Here is a 14,991-nt window from a genome sequence, read left to right on the forward strand (position 1 = left end):
CCAAGTTCCTCCCCCAAATCCTTTTCCCATTGAGTCTTTAAAGGCACCAAAGAAGGGTTCTGTAAGTCATGAATGATTGCATATACATCTGAAATTGCGCCCCTAGGAAGCTTGTTCAGCTCCAAGATGCTCTCTATAGCTGTATTCGCAGGCCTATTGGGAAATCCAGGTGTATTAGCCCTGACAAAGTTTATAGTCTGGAGATAGCGGAAAAAGTGGGATTGGGGGAGATTGAACTTTTCCTGCAGCTGAGAAAAAGAGGCAAATGTACCATCAAAGAATAATTGGGCTAGCGAGGAAAGGCCTAGTGAGTGCCAAATGCCAAAAGCCCCATCATTCAAAGATGGAGGAAATAAAATGTTCTGATTGATTGGGCCTGATAGAGAAAAGCCTCGGAGGCTAAAGGCTAAACGGAACTGATTCCAAATTTTAAGAGACTGCTTTACAATTGGGTTGGCACACCTTTTGCCTAGGGACACTGGGAGAGACGAGCACAGCAGAGAGGAAAGTGCTGCAGGTTTACACGATTCAGACTCCATCTGGACCCAGAGTGGTCTAGGGCCAGTAGGATCAGTCTGCAGCCAGTACAGAACGGCTCTAAAATTTGCAGCCCAGTAGTATGTCTGAAAATTTGGTAGAGCTAAACCCCCCAATGACCTAGGCTTCTGTAAATGTTTTCTACCAATCCGTGGTACCTTGCCATCCCAAATAAAATGCATGAATGTTTGATCCAGTGAAATAAAAAAAGATTTTGGAATAAAAATGGGTAAACATTGAAATAAATATAGAAATTTGGGCAACACATTCATTTTAATGACATTAACCCTTCCGATAAGAGAAAGGGGTAGCGAATTCCAAAAAGTAAAAGATTGTTTCAATCTGTCTGCTAGAGCAACAAAGTTTTCCTGAAACAAATTTGAATATTTCCTCGTCACTTTTACTCCCAAGTAAGTGAATTGATCCCGGACAATCCTAAACTGAGAACTTGTGAAAGAGCACTTTAAAGCAGCCTTGTTTACCGGAAAAAGCTCACTCTTGCCTAGATTCAGCTTGTACCCTGAGATTGATCCAAACTTTTTAAGAACAGATAGGGCACGTGGCAATGAGGTATCGGGATTGGAGATAAACAAAAGGAGGTCGTCAGCATATAGCGAGACTTTCTGCTCCCAGCCCGCCCTGATTATGCCTTGAATGGCATCATTAGAGCGTAGTGCAATGGCGAGAGGCTCGATTGCCAAAGCAAACAACAAGGGGGAGAGTGGGCAACCCTGTCTGGATCCGCGGTGCAAGGGAAAAATAGTCAGAGGACAAGTTATTAGTCCGTACCGAAGCCATGGGGGAAAAATAAAGAATCTTTATCCACGCAATGAATTTGGGGCCAAAGCCAAATCTATAAAGGGCAGCTGTTAGGTAATCCCACTCAACGCGGTCAAACGCTTTTTCGGCATCAAGTGAGACCACCACCTCCGGGTCCTCCGACGCTGGGGAGTACAGTATATTCATAAGGCGCCTAATATTGAAAAATAAATGCCTATTTCTCACAAAGCCAGTCTGGTCAGAGTGTATTACTTGGTGCAGCAAGCCTTCCATACGGATGGCTAAAAGCTTAGCTAGGATTTTGTAATCACAGTTTAAAAGCGAGATTGGGCGATAGGATCCACATTCCAGGGGGTCTTTGTTTTTCTTTAGTAGTAATGAAATTGAAGCCTGATAAAGACTAGGCGGCAGCTTTGAAGTATTGAGGCACTCTGCAAATAGTCGGGACAAGAATGGGCAAAGCAGACCAGAAAACGTCCTGTAAAATTCGGTTGGAAAACCGTCCGGACCCGGTGATTTACCACTTTTCATTGCGGACACTGCTGTTACAATCTCCTCAAGCGTAAATTCTTCTTCTAGACAGTCATGGGAGTCTGTATCAATTGAAGGCATATTCAAGCCATTAAAGAAGGAGTCAATCAGCAAAGGGTCTTGAGGGGATTCAGAGGTGTATAGCGCAGAGTAAAATTGTTTAAATTGATCATTGATCTCTTTATGTATAACTGTGGTGGCACCAGATGGGGTCCTTATTTGTGGGATTAGCCGTGAGGCCTCAGATTTACAGATCTGATGTGCAAGGAGTTTACTGGCCTTGTCGCCTTGTTCATAGACTTTGTATCGAGCTCGCAAGAGTAACTGTTCAGCTTGCCTGGTAGAAAGCTCATCAAATTCAGATTGGAGTAGTTGGCGCTCTTTATGCAGATCAGAGGAAGGATCCGTAGCATACTTCTCATCCAATGTGGCTATGGACTCGCTCAGGTCCCGAAGTCGCTGGGAGCGAACTCTGTTTTGGTTGGCTGTATAAGAAATAATTTGGCCACGTAGGTATGCTTTGAGAGACTCCCATATGGTAGAGCAGGACATACCTGGTGTTGAATTAGTTTCTAGGAATAAGGTAATTTCAGAAGAAATGAAATTGACAAACTCCTTATCTGAGAGTAAAATGGGGTTGAGACGCCATTGATAACACCTAGGGGGTCGCTGGGGAAACTCTAGTTCAAGCACTAATGGTGAATGGTCAGAGATAACAATACTCTCGTAAGTACACTGCCGAAGGTTAGGCAGAAGTTCTTTGTCCAAAAATAAGTAATCAATCCGGGAGTATGTTTTATGAACATGAGAATAAAAGGAATACTGTCTATCTGTAGGATGTAGGAAACGCCAGGCCTCAAACATAGCATATTTCTGAAGAAAGGATTGAATAAGTAGGGCACATTTAGATGGGCCTGTATTTATTTGTGAGGACTTGTCCAGAACTGGGGACATTTTACAGTTGAAATCCCCCCCTAAAATCAACAAATGAGAATCTAAATTGGGAATAGCAGACAGAAAGGAAGAAATTAAACTTGTGTCATCCCAATTGGGAGCATAAACACTAGCCAAAACAAGAGGGGTAGAAAACAGTTCACCAGTTACTATGACGTATCGTCCCTTAGGATCAGCAATAACCTCAGAAGCTACAAAGGGAGTAGCTTTATCAACCAGAATAGCAGCACCTCTTGATTTACTATGAAAGTTTGAGTGGAACACTTGACCAACCCAGTCCTTACGCATCCTAAAATGCTCACCAGTCCTCAAGTGAGTCTCTTGTAGAAATGCAATATTTGCATTCAAACCCTTTAAGTGCGTCAACACCCTCTTACGCTTCACCGGGTTGTTAACCCCCTTCGTATTCCAAGAAATGTACTTGATCGTATTATTTTGGCCCCTCTGGGCATTCCCGTTATTCAACCCTGTCATCAGAGCATAGAATGGAAAAGCAATGAGCGCCCAAAACCCCCAGAATAACTTGTCCCAGAGTAATAATGTACGGTGGTAAATGTTTGGAAAAAGTACAGAAAAAAAAACTGAAAAAAAAACTAAAAAGACAGAATGACAACATTAGAACTGAACAATTCAACCTGCCCCCCCACCCCCTCCCCCTCCCCCCATCCCAGACAATACCTCCCCAAACGAGGTACAAGCCTAAATAGAACATGTTCTCTTCGCACAGTATGTCTGTGAGAGTGCGGTCTTAAACCTACACCCACAGTCCCGCTCTTTAAAGTCGTGTTTTGTTAGTGGATCAAGCAGCAAAAAGAAAGATTTGTATGTATTTTTTCAAATAAAAAAAAGGCGAATCCCTTGTGCAAACGGAATGACAAAAGCACCACTTGTAGATGTATATAATTGTATTCACCCGTCTTATAACAGGCATTGAGAGAGAAAATAAATAAAATGTATAAAGGCTCTCAGCCAAAAATCTAATTTGAAGTAAGGAAATCGTAGTTAGACAATCAAAAATAATAGTAATTATAATAGTGGTCTAGTTGAAGCTGAGACAGCTTACAACCAATACCAAAAAACTACGTGTGCGCAACGTTGAACGTTTGCTGGGCATAAATGATGCTCAAAACTTTTAAAATGAAAGTGAGGCCCCAGAAACCGTGTAGCCTCAGGAGACATTTACTGGGTCAATGCAAACGGATGCAGTAAACAAATAACCAAAACTATTTTGAGTCACTGAGACAATGTGTAAACAAACTAAATAGGTGAGCGAGATAAGGCACGCACACTAGATAATCAAAACATTAGATCACATAAAATAAGCCTGAATAGTTTCACCAACTATACAAGACTAGCCTGATATATCTAAACATAATTGTACCACAAGTGGGGTACTTACAATCCACACTGTGAGCATATTCAAGACTTCTTGATGTGACGTTGATTGTGAGCCATAGCCTCATCCGGAGATTCAAATGTGTGGTCTTTACCCTCATGAGATATCCATAAACGAGCCGGGAATCGCAGTCCATACTTCACACTTGGATGGTCCCGAAGTACTCGTTTGGCCTGTCCAAAAGCTGCGCGCTGCCTGGAAACAGTGGGGGAGTAGTCCTGGTAGATGGAGAAGCTCTGTCCTTGAAAGCTCAGAGTGGTATTGCGGGCTCGTCGGAGGATCTCCATCTTCTCATGAAAAAAGTGCACTCGAAGAATTATGTCACGGGGCCTCTCCCCATCCCGGGGCTTTGGGCGCAGCGACCGGTGGGCTCGATCAATCAGGGGCTTTTCATCTAAGGCAAGAACATCCTTCAGCAGCCCTGAAACGAAATCCGTGGCGCGATGCATTTCAGCGGACTCTGGGACTGATACAAGTCTCAGATTATTGCGTCGAGAGAATCCCTCTAAACTCACACAGCACTCCCTCACCTTTTTCAAATCCGCAGCTAGGCGTTTAACTTCAGTCTCCAGGGATGTAGTTAAATCGGAGACATTAGTAGCGGAGGCCTCCAGAGTTGCAATCGTTGTAGTGTGTGACGCAGTTGTTGTTTTGAGTAATGTAATTGCCGGCACAGTCTCGTTCCGCAGGATGGTTAAATCTGCTTTTAAAGTATCAGAAACTTCCTGTATTCTGGCCTCAATCGTAGCAACCACCTGTGTTTTCATTTCAACTATCTCAGAGCGTAGTAGCCTGATGGCCTCGAGAATGTTCATTTCAGCGCCGCCAGGCCAAGCCGCGCCCCCGGGTAAAGTGTGCGTCCCCGGGCCCTCAGACTCAGGGGAGGGCGGTGATGAGAGCGGGTCTTGTAGGCCGGGTTTTCTCAAAGTCATGCTCTTGGCCTTATGTTTGGTCGACATGCTGACATTCGGAAGCAAAGTAGTCTTGGTTTTTACGGAAAGGGATCACCAAATTAATATTTGAAAATAAATACGGTTCTGCTGCAGAATTCACATAAACTTTAAGAATACCACGGGAGCAAACGGAGAACACGTCAGTCACACATGGCGTCCCCTACCATCCCCCCAGAAGCTATTTTCTGCCGTAAGATACGGTTACAGAAACATTATGTACAAAATAAGTTACAAATAACGTAAAAAAACACCACATAATAGCACAATTGGTTGGGCGTCCATAAAACTGCTGCCATTTCTTCCGGCGCCATTTTGTTACCAGCACTGGTATCAGGCTATATTAACTAGCTATATTTGCTCTGACTCAGTACATTTTTAGCTAGCTAGCTAGCTAGCCAGCTAACTAGTGTTTAGCATTAGTGACTAAAACGATTTAACTAAAACTTGCTAAGAAAAGACAAACTAGCTATTTGCAAATGTAAGAGGCACAAACTAATCGTGTAATTATAGAACTCTTGTGTGGCTCCGTTGGTAGAGCATGGCACTTGCAATGCCAGGGATGAATGTTCGAGTCCTAAGGGAGACCGGTCTGCTAAATGACAAAAAAAAATACAAAATTATTTAGATAAAGAAGAAAAGAGTAAGTGACAGGTGGTGGGGCTAGGACTCTGTGGAAAGTGGTACGGAGAGGGATGACTTAAGTAGTGGTGTAAACTATAAAAATGGACATAACATGGCATTTAACATTTAAATACCGCTATAGACGATAAAGTAAAAACCCAAACCGGTCTGTGCATCAATACCGGTATATCGTCAAATACGGTATACCGCCTAAGTGAAAAGCTGACGACAGTCGTTTTCCAGAAATAGGATCTTGGGAGTGATCAGGGAAAATAGGGAGGAGCAACACTGTCAACAGCATGGATACTGCTGAATCTAAACCATCTGAGAGCAGGATAGGGAGAAATTCCTGTTTGTCTGTACGACATGAAATACACCAGCAAACAACCCAAGCCTAATGAGGGCAGCAAACAGATGTGTGTGTGGTGTGTGAGATAGAAACAAAGGGTGGCCTACCTTTGCAAAGTAATTCAGCACAATAGCTAACATGCTTTAACAAGGAGCACTGAGACATTATTAGAGAATAGCTAAGCTTCAAGTGACAGCTACAATTGTCACTTCAGGATAAAGCTCAGAGAACCTGTTCATTTCACCCAATCAGTTAGCAGCAGCAATGGGCCCAGACCATTTCACACAAAAATGTTAGGGCACTTTTCAATCAGGTCCGCTTTAGCCGACATCCGCATAGCAGTTGTTTTGGTGGTGTCGGAAGTGGAACAGAGTTAGAGCTGTCAAATCCACAAAAGGCTCCTGGCATTATACCTAAAGTGGACATTGCCATTGGCTGCACGGAGTTGCATTAACAGAAATCTCATGAAGCCTTGTTTACAAGTTTGAACACTGGAATGTGCGATGTAATTAAGATGATAGAAATTGTCATTATTTAGTGGAATGATTTTTCAATTTGAGCGAAACACACCTACACTTTCTCTTTCTGAATTTCTAACAGGAGTGGTGGGTGCGGCTTCTTGAAAATGATCGCAAGAGCAGCTGCTCACCGATCCGAAGGCTCCAATGCAGTTCCACCTCCGACACCGCCAAAAGCTATGCAGGTGTCTGCTATGGCTGGTTAAATCCTAATCTGATTGAATCTAGGCCTTACACTATCATTTAACCGTGACACAAATTGTGTTTTTGTGAGTCCTCCCCTCAGACCTTCTCCAATGCAAGGAGAGAGAGGATACAAGGAATCTAGAAAAAAATAAGAATAAAGAAAGAGAAAACATATTCCATCTTTGGAAAGAAGCAGAGTTCAAAGGCTCTTAGTAAAAGACCTGTTAGCAGTGTGCTTGGTTTGTTGCTCAAAGTTTATTGGTTATTGATCCATTTATCACCTAGTGTGATGGACTCCTACTGAGATGAATCAACATGTTCCCAATAAAATACAGCTATGTGATGTTAGGTAGTGTGCGTGTGCCTACCCGTGCAAAGCAATTCAGTACAATCTTTTGGCCATTTCTCCTCTTGTTACTTGATAGCCTCAAGGGGCGGTATACATCAGTAGGTTGAAAGATGCTAGAGATCAAGCCAAAGGCCCTAGACTTAGGACTCACTACAGGTTTTCAAAACATTGGATGGAAGTGTCCCATCTTTGTTGAATAAACGACTCAAGACAATGGCATCACGATACAGATCATACAGGGTAAAAATCCCAAACTGAATGCTCTCACGCTTCAAATAAGTGTGAGATGAATCTAGACAGGCACAGGCCTATGTGAGACATTTAGGCGAGGTGGCCTCTCCTTCCATCAGTTCTCTCGTCCCCAGCCGGGCCATAGATTGTTTACCTGTGCCATGACAAGGTGAGGGTGGAGGGGGTTTCTATTTGTCACTTCCAAACTCATTCCCCTAGTCCCTCATACCACAATAACGAGGGCTGAGTGAACCAAGTTTTACCTGCCGTTGCTAAGCAACCATCCTCTTTTTCTCGCCCTCTGTGAATTTTTCCCAAAACGAGGACAAATGCAATGTAGCGCGTGATGCCTTGATAGGGCTCAATGACAATGATGGTGCAAGCGAACAAGGGAAATGTGGATATCAATGGACATGTACAGCAGAGGAGGTTGGTGGGATGAGCTATAGGAAGGTGGGCTCATTGTAATGGCTGGAATGGAGTTAATGGAATGGGGTCAAACATGTAGTTCCCATGTGTTTGATACTGTTCCATTGATTCAATTCCAGCGTTTACAATGAGCCTTCTCTGATGTACAGTACTGTATATCAGCAAAGTCTTCATACCTCACCAATACGGAGCATGATTTTCTACATTTGATAATGAAATTACTTTAAACCGCAGCTGCACATGGACCAATCGTAATGCCCATGGTAAATTTGGGTTGACTTTGGGGCTAGTTAGGGACAATCTGTAAAAATTGCAATAGCTCCAACTTTTAATTACTTAAAACCACAAACCAACTACAAATTCTAGAAATTAATGAACAAATGATGAAAGCATTTATTTATTTTTTACTTATAAAGGTGTGCAACCTGAAAATATATTCTCATTTACATTGTGTAATTTATTGATGGTCCCTAACTAGCCCCGGCGGTTATCCAAAGTCAACCAACTTTGCCACAGTCACACACACCAGCCGGCTGTAGCTGATTGGCAACAAATGATTAGGCTAACTCTTCCCACCTGTGAACACACACAAGAGACACCTACATCAAACCACACCCCAAAATCAACTCAAGTTTAAATTCAGTCATGGCCACTAGCATTAATGAACCAAATCTAAAATGAGGCCAAAATGCAGTCACCATTTAATGTCAGGCACTGCGCAGAACATTTCTCTCACAGTTCAGCTGACTGCGGTTGAAGTGTTGACACTACACGCTATATTTGTGGAACATGGTGCTCCAAAGACAGATGTTGCACCCTTCAAAAGGAATCAGGCAAACCCAATACCTGTGAAAGAATGCAAAGGCCTATACATGCACACTACCTAACATCACATAGCTGTATTTTTTAAATATTTTATTGGAACATGTTGATTCTTCTCAGTAGGAGTCCATCACACTAGGTGGTAATTAGATCAATAGCCAAGCACAATGCTAACAGGTAGCTGTCTCCTACTAAGAGCCTTTGTATGGACTCTGCTTCATTCCAAAGATGCAATATCAAATAAAATAGTATTTGTCACATGCGCCAAGCACAACAGGTATTACAGTGACCTTACAGTAAAATGCTTACTTTACAAGCCCTTAACCAACAATGCAGTTAATCAAAAAAAAGTGTTAAGTAAAAAATGAATAAAGGAGAAAAAAAAATGAATGTCACTTTCTCAATGAATCTTTTCTCGATTCCTTGCATCCTCCTCAAGACGCATTGGGGAATAAGTTCTGAGGGGAGGAATCACAGAAAGACCATTTGTCACGGTCAAATGATCGTGTAAGGCCTAGATTCAATCAGAGCAAGAGTTAACCGGCCATAGTAGACACCCGCATAGCAGATGTTTTGGCAGTGTCAGAGGTGCAACTGCATTGGGAGCCATCAATTCGGTGAGCAGCTGCTCTTGCGATCATTTTCAAGAAGATTCACCCACCCCACTACTGTTAGAAACTCAGAAAGAGAAAGTGTAGGCTATATGGAAATACCGGCCTCACCCTACTAGAATCTGAAGTCAAATGTCTACTGTTTGCTGATGATCTGGTGCTTCTGTCACCAACCAAGGACGGCCTACAGCAGCACCTAGATATATTCTGCCAGACCTGAGCCCTGACAGTAAATCTCAGTAAGACCAAAATAATGGTGTTCCAAAAAAGGTCCAGTCGCCAGGACCACAAATACAAATTCCACCTAGACACCGTTGCCATAGAGCACACAAAAAAAACTATACATACCTTGGCCTAAACATCAGCGCCACAGGTAACTTCCACAAAGCTGTGAACGATCTGAGAGACAAGGCAAGAAGGAACATAAAATTCAACATGCCAATTAGGATCTGGCTAAAAATACTTGAATCATTTATATAACCCATTGCCCTTTATGGTTGTGAGGTCTGGAGTCCGCTCACCAACCAAGAATTCACAAAATGGGACAAACACCAAATTAAGACTCTGCATGCAGAATTCTGCAAAAAATATCCTCCGTGTAGAACACCAAATAATGCATGCAGAGCAGAACTGGACAATGCCCGCTAATTATCAAAATCCAGAAAAGAGCTGTTAAAGTCTACAACCACTTAAAAGGTAGCGATTTCCAAACCTTCCATAACAAAGCCATCACCCACAGAGAGATTAACCTGGAGAAGAGTCCCCTAAGCAAGCTGGTCCTGGGGCTCTGTTTACAAACCCACCCCACAGAGCCCCAGGACAGCAACACAACTAGACCCAACCAAATCACGAGAAAACAAAAAGATAATTATTTCCGATGTATCAAGTAATTAACAAAAAAACAGAGCAAACTAGAATGCTATTTGGCCCTAAACAGAGAGTACACAGTGGCAGAATACCTGACCACTGTGACTGACCCAAACCTAAGGACAGCTTTGACTATGTACAGACTCAGTGAGCATAGCCTTGCTATTGAGAAAGGCCGCCGTAGGCAGACCTGGCTCTCAAGAGAAGACAGGCTATGTGCACACTGCCTACAAAATGTGGAAACTGAGCTGCACTTCCTAACCTCCTGCCCAATGTATTACCATATTAGAGACACACATTTCCCTCAGATTACACAGACCCACAAAGAATTCAAAAACAAACCCGATTTTTGATAAACTTCCATATCTACTGGGTGAAATACCACAGTGTGCCATCACAGCAGCAATATTTGTGACCTGTTGCCACAAGAAAAGGTCAACCAGTGAAGAACAAACAACATTGTAAATACAACCCATATTTATGCTAATCTATTTTCCCTTTTGTACTTTAACCATTTGTACATCATTACAACACTGTATATAGACAATGACATTTGTAATGTCTTTATTATTTTGGAACTTCTGTGAGTGGAATGTTCACTGTTCATTTTTATTTCACTTTTGTATTTTATCTACCTCACTTGCTTTGGCAATGTTAACATGTTTCCCATGCTAATAAAGCCCCTTGAATTGAATTGGAATAATTACGCTAGAAAAATAATTAAATTAAATAATGAGGATTTCGGCTAAAGTGGATCTGATTGAAAAGTGCCCTAACATTTTTGTGTGAAATGGAACTGAGCTGATTGATGCTGCTAACTGATTGGATGACAACTGTTGATGAAGCTGTCACTTAAAAGTGGTCACTTGAAGCATAGCTTCTGTAATGTCTCAGGGCTCCTTGTTACAGCATGTTAGCTATTGTCATAGTGGATGGTGTGTTTGTTTGGAGTCCAGAGTCAGTCCTCCCTTTTTCTGTACAGTATACAAGCATATTATATCACACAGCCCTGTGTATGTGTGTGGGAGCGTGCACGTAAGACCGACCTCTGGTCTTGTGCGTCATCGTTCCTTGACGGGCTCAGCATCGGATTCATTATGGATAGCTGTAGGGGAAGTGGATCTGTCAGTATTTTCCCCACTCACCTCCTCCAATGCCGTTCTACCCTATTTGTTTTCAGGTGCTTGGCATTTCCCTAAATAACTTATGAAGATCACAGTCACAGGGCTGAGCTTGCTTGCTGAGCTTGCTTGCTTGCTGAGCTTGCCTGCTGAGCTTGCCGATAAATTAAGAGTCGTAAACTCAGGAATCCAAAAGTAGCAACACTGTCTAATAAAATAAAACTTTTACAACAGAATACTTTTAAATGTCCCCCTTTTCCTAATTTAGCCACATTGTGTTTAATGTCAATTTGATGCTGGCATGATCCTCACCACCGCAAAGGCTCAATTGATGGCGACACAAACCCTGAAATGCATGGATCTCATCTTGTAAAAACAGTGCTTTATAATGTGAAGCTAATTATGTCAAAATATGTAGAACATTATTGGTGTTGTTGGAAGCAAGTAGTATTGTATTTTCAAATTCCGTTTGCTAAGCATTGTCTTTAATTGTCACTTTTTTTGTACATTTCTCAAGTTCACACAATGGGAGGCTGTCTGGATGTTCATGGGGTTGTGGCTGTAGACTAGAAACTTCTTTAAACTATGCGAAAATGTGAGTTTTGTGATCTGATCAATATGATCGGGTGACAATGTGGGCAGCAGCCTCTCGGAGTTAGTGATGGCTGTTTAGCAGTCTGATGGCCTTGTTATTGAGAAACAGCTTCTATCTCTCAGTCCCAGCTTTGATGCACCTGTACTGACCTCGCCTTCTGGATGATAGCGGTGTGAACAAGCAGTGGCTCGGGTGGTCTTTTTGGCCTTCCTGTGACATTGGGTGCTGTAGGTGTCATGGAGGGCAGGTAGTTTGCCCCCGGTGATGCGTTGTGCAGACAGCACCACCCTCTGGAGAGCCTTGTGGTCGAGGGCAGTGCAGTTGCCATACCAGGCTGTGATTCAGCCCGACAGGATGCTCTCGATTGTGCATCTGTAAAAGTTTGTCCGTTTTTTTGCTCCTTCACCACACTGTCTGTGTGGGTCGACCATTTCAGTTTGTCTGTGATGTGTACGCCCAGGAACTTAAAACTTCCCACCTTCTCCACTGTTGACCCCTTGATGTGGATAGGGGGACGCTCCCTCTGCTGTTTCCTGAAGTCCACGAGCATCTCCTTTGTTTTACTGACATTGAGTGAGAGGTTGTTTTCCTGACACCAAACTCGAGTGTCCTCACCACCTAGGCTGTCTCGTCGTTGTTGGTGTCGTCTGCAAACTTGATGATTGAGTTGGAGGCGTGCATGGCCACGCAGTCATGGGTGAACAGGGAGTACAGGAGAGGGCTGAGCACACACCCTTGTGGACTGGGATAGGGAGCGATTAGATATGTCCGTAAACACACCAGCCAGCTGGTCTTCGCATGCTCTGAGGACGCGGCTAGGGATGCCGTCTGGGCCAGTAGCCTTGCTAGAGTTAACATGTTTAAATGTTTTACTCACGTCAGCCACTGTGAAGGAGAGGGGGGGTGCAGACTTTGTTAGCGAGCCGCGACGGCGGCACTGTATTATCCTCAAAGAGGTCAAAGAAGGTGTTTAGTTTGTCTGGAAGTGTGACTTCGGTATTCGTGACTTAGCTGTTTTTATTTTTTTAGTCCGTGATTTCCTGTAGACCCTGCCACATACGTCTCGTGTCTGAGCCGTTAAATTGCGACTCCACCTTGTCCCTGTACAGGCATTTTGCTTGTTTGATTGCCTTGCGGAGGGAATAACTACACTATTTATATTCAGCCATATCGCCAGACCTATTTCCATGGTTAAATGCGGTGGATTACGCTTTGAATTTTTCACGAATGCCGCCATCCATCCAGTTTCTGGTTAGGGTAGATTTTAATAGTTAGTGGTTACAACATCGCCAATGCATATTTATAAAACGCATTCACCGAGTCAGCGTACAGATCAATGTCATTCTCTGAGGCTGATTGGAACATATTCCAGTCCGTGTGATCAAAACAATCTTGGAGCGTGGCTTCCTGTTGGTCAGTCCAGCATTGAATGGTTCTCGTCACTGGTACATCCTGTTTGAGTTTCTGCCTATAAGCCGGCACGAACAAGATGGCGTCGTGGTCAGATTTTCCAAAGGGAGGGCCGGGGAGGGCTTTGTATGCATTGCGGAAGTTAGAGTAGCAGTGGTCGAGAGTATTAGCCCTACGTGTCGTGCAGTCAATATGCTGATAAAATTAGGTAACTTTGATCTCAAATTTGCTTTGTTAAAATCCCCAGCCACTATAAATGCATCCTCTGGGTATATCGTTTCCAGGTTACATAAAGTCGAGTGAAGTTCCTTGAGGGCCGTCTTGGTGTTCCTTGAGGGCCGTCTTGGTGTTCGCTTGAGGAGGGGGGGGGGGGGGGGGGGATTTACACAGCTGTGACTATAACTGACAAGAATTCTCTTGGTAGGTAGAATGGCCGGCATTTGATTGTAAGGAATTCTAGGTGGGTGAGCATAAGGACTTGAGTTCCTGCGTGTTGTTATGATCGCACCATGAGTTGTTAATCATAAAGCATACACCCCCGCCCTTCCTCTTCCCAGAGAGGTGTTTATCTCTGTCGACGCAATGCATGGAGAAGCCCGGTGGCTGGACCGATTCCGGCAACATATCCCGAGAGAGCCATGTTTTTGTGAAACAGAGAATGTTAGTCTCTGATGTCTCTCTGGAAGGCAATCCTTGCTCAAATCTCCTCTACCGAGTAGTATATTCGGGAGCAGTGAGCGATGTGCCCATTTAGGGAGCTTTACCAGAAGACCGCTCCTTCTGCGTCGCTGTTGTTTTCAGTCAGCTGATGGGATTAGATCCATTGTCCTGGGTGGTGGTCCGAAGAGAGGATCTGCTTCGGTAAAGTCGTATTCCTGGTCGTAATGTTGGTAACTTGACGTTGTTCTGATATCCAATAGTTCTTCCTGAGCTGAAAGGAATAAGACTTAAGATTTCCTGGGGTAAAAATGTAAGAAATAATACATAAAAAAAACGAAATACTGCAGTTTCCTAAGAACGCGAAGCAAGGGCGACCATCTCTGTCGGCATCATCTTATTCCCAGCTATTAGGTCAATTAGACAGGTAGACCTTTAAATGAAGGTGGCTTTGGGGTAACTCCTTGCCTTCCACAATAATGGCTATCAGTTAATAGTTTTGCATATTGAGTCCTGCAACTATCAAAATCAAACATACAAAGAGAGTAGAAGAATTGTGAAAGCAGCTGTGGCTTTGGGGGTAAGGCAATTACATTCAATTAGATGCGGGTGTCGGCTAGCGCGGATCTGATACAATCTAGCCCTAAGTACCTATCTTGCAACATAGTTCAACTTCGGAACGATGAACCGTTGTCATAATGGGGAAAAACAAATTAACAGTTTGTGGGTTGACTTGTTTGGAATGAGTAAGAACTAAGATTACTCATGGTGGCGATAGATTATTTTATACTCTAATTAAATCATTTTAAAATGGCTATAGGACCAAAATTCTCCATCAATTAGCCATAACATGACTAATTATAAGCAACTTCAACCGCAGGCAAAATAACCCGCTGGTATGTTAAGAGTAGTCTGAATGCTGAGCAGTCACAGTCCTGATGAGGCTGTGCAACATGCCTTCTCATTTTATCCGCTCTCATGCTGGAACAAATCATCAGAATCGAGGAAGGGAAGCAGAGTGAGAGAGAGGGTAGATGGAGGGGGGGGGGGGGGGGGGGGGGGGTAGAAAGAGAG

The sequence above is a fragment of the Oncorhynchus clarkii genome, chromosome 31 (genome assembly GCF_045791955.1).
Source record: "Oncorhynchus clarkii lewisi isolate Uvic-CL-2024 chromosome 31, UVic_Ocla_1.0, whole genome shotgun sequence".
Lineage (NCBI taxonomy): Eukaryota > Metazoa > Chordata > Actinopteri > Salmoniformes > Salmonidae > Oncorhynchus > Oncorhynchus clarkii.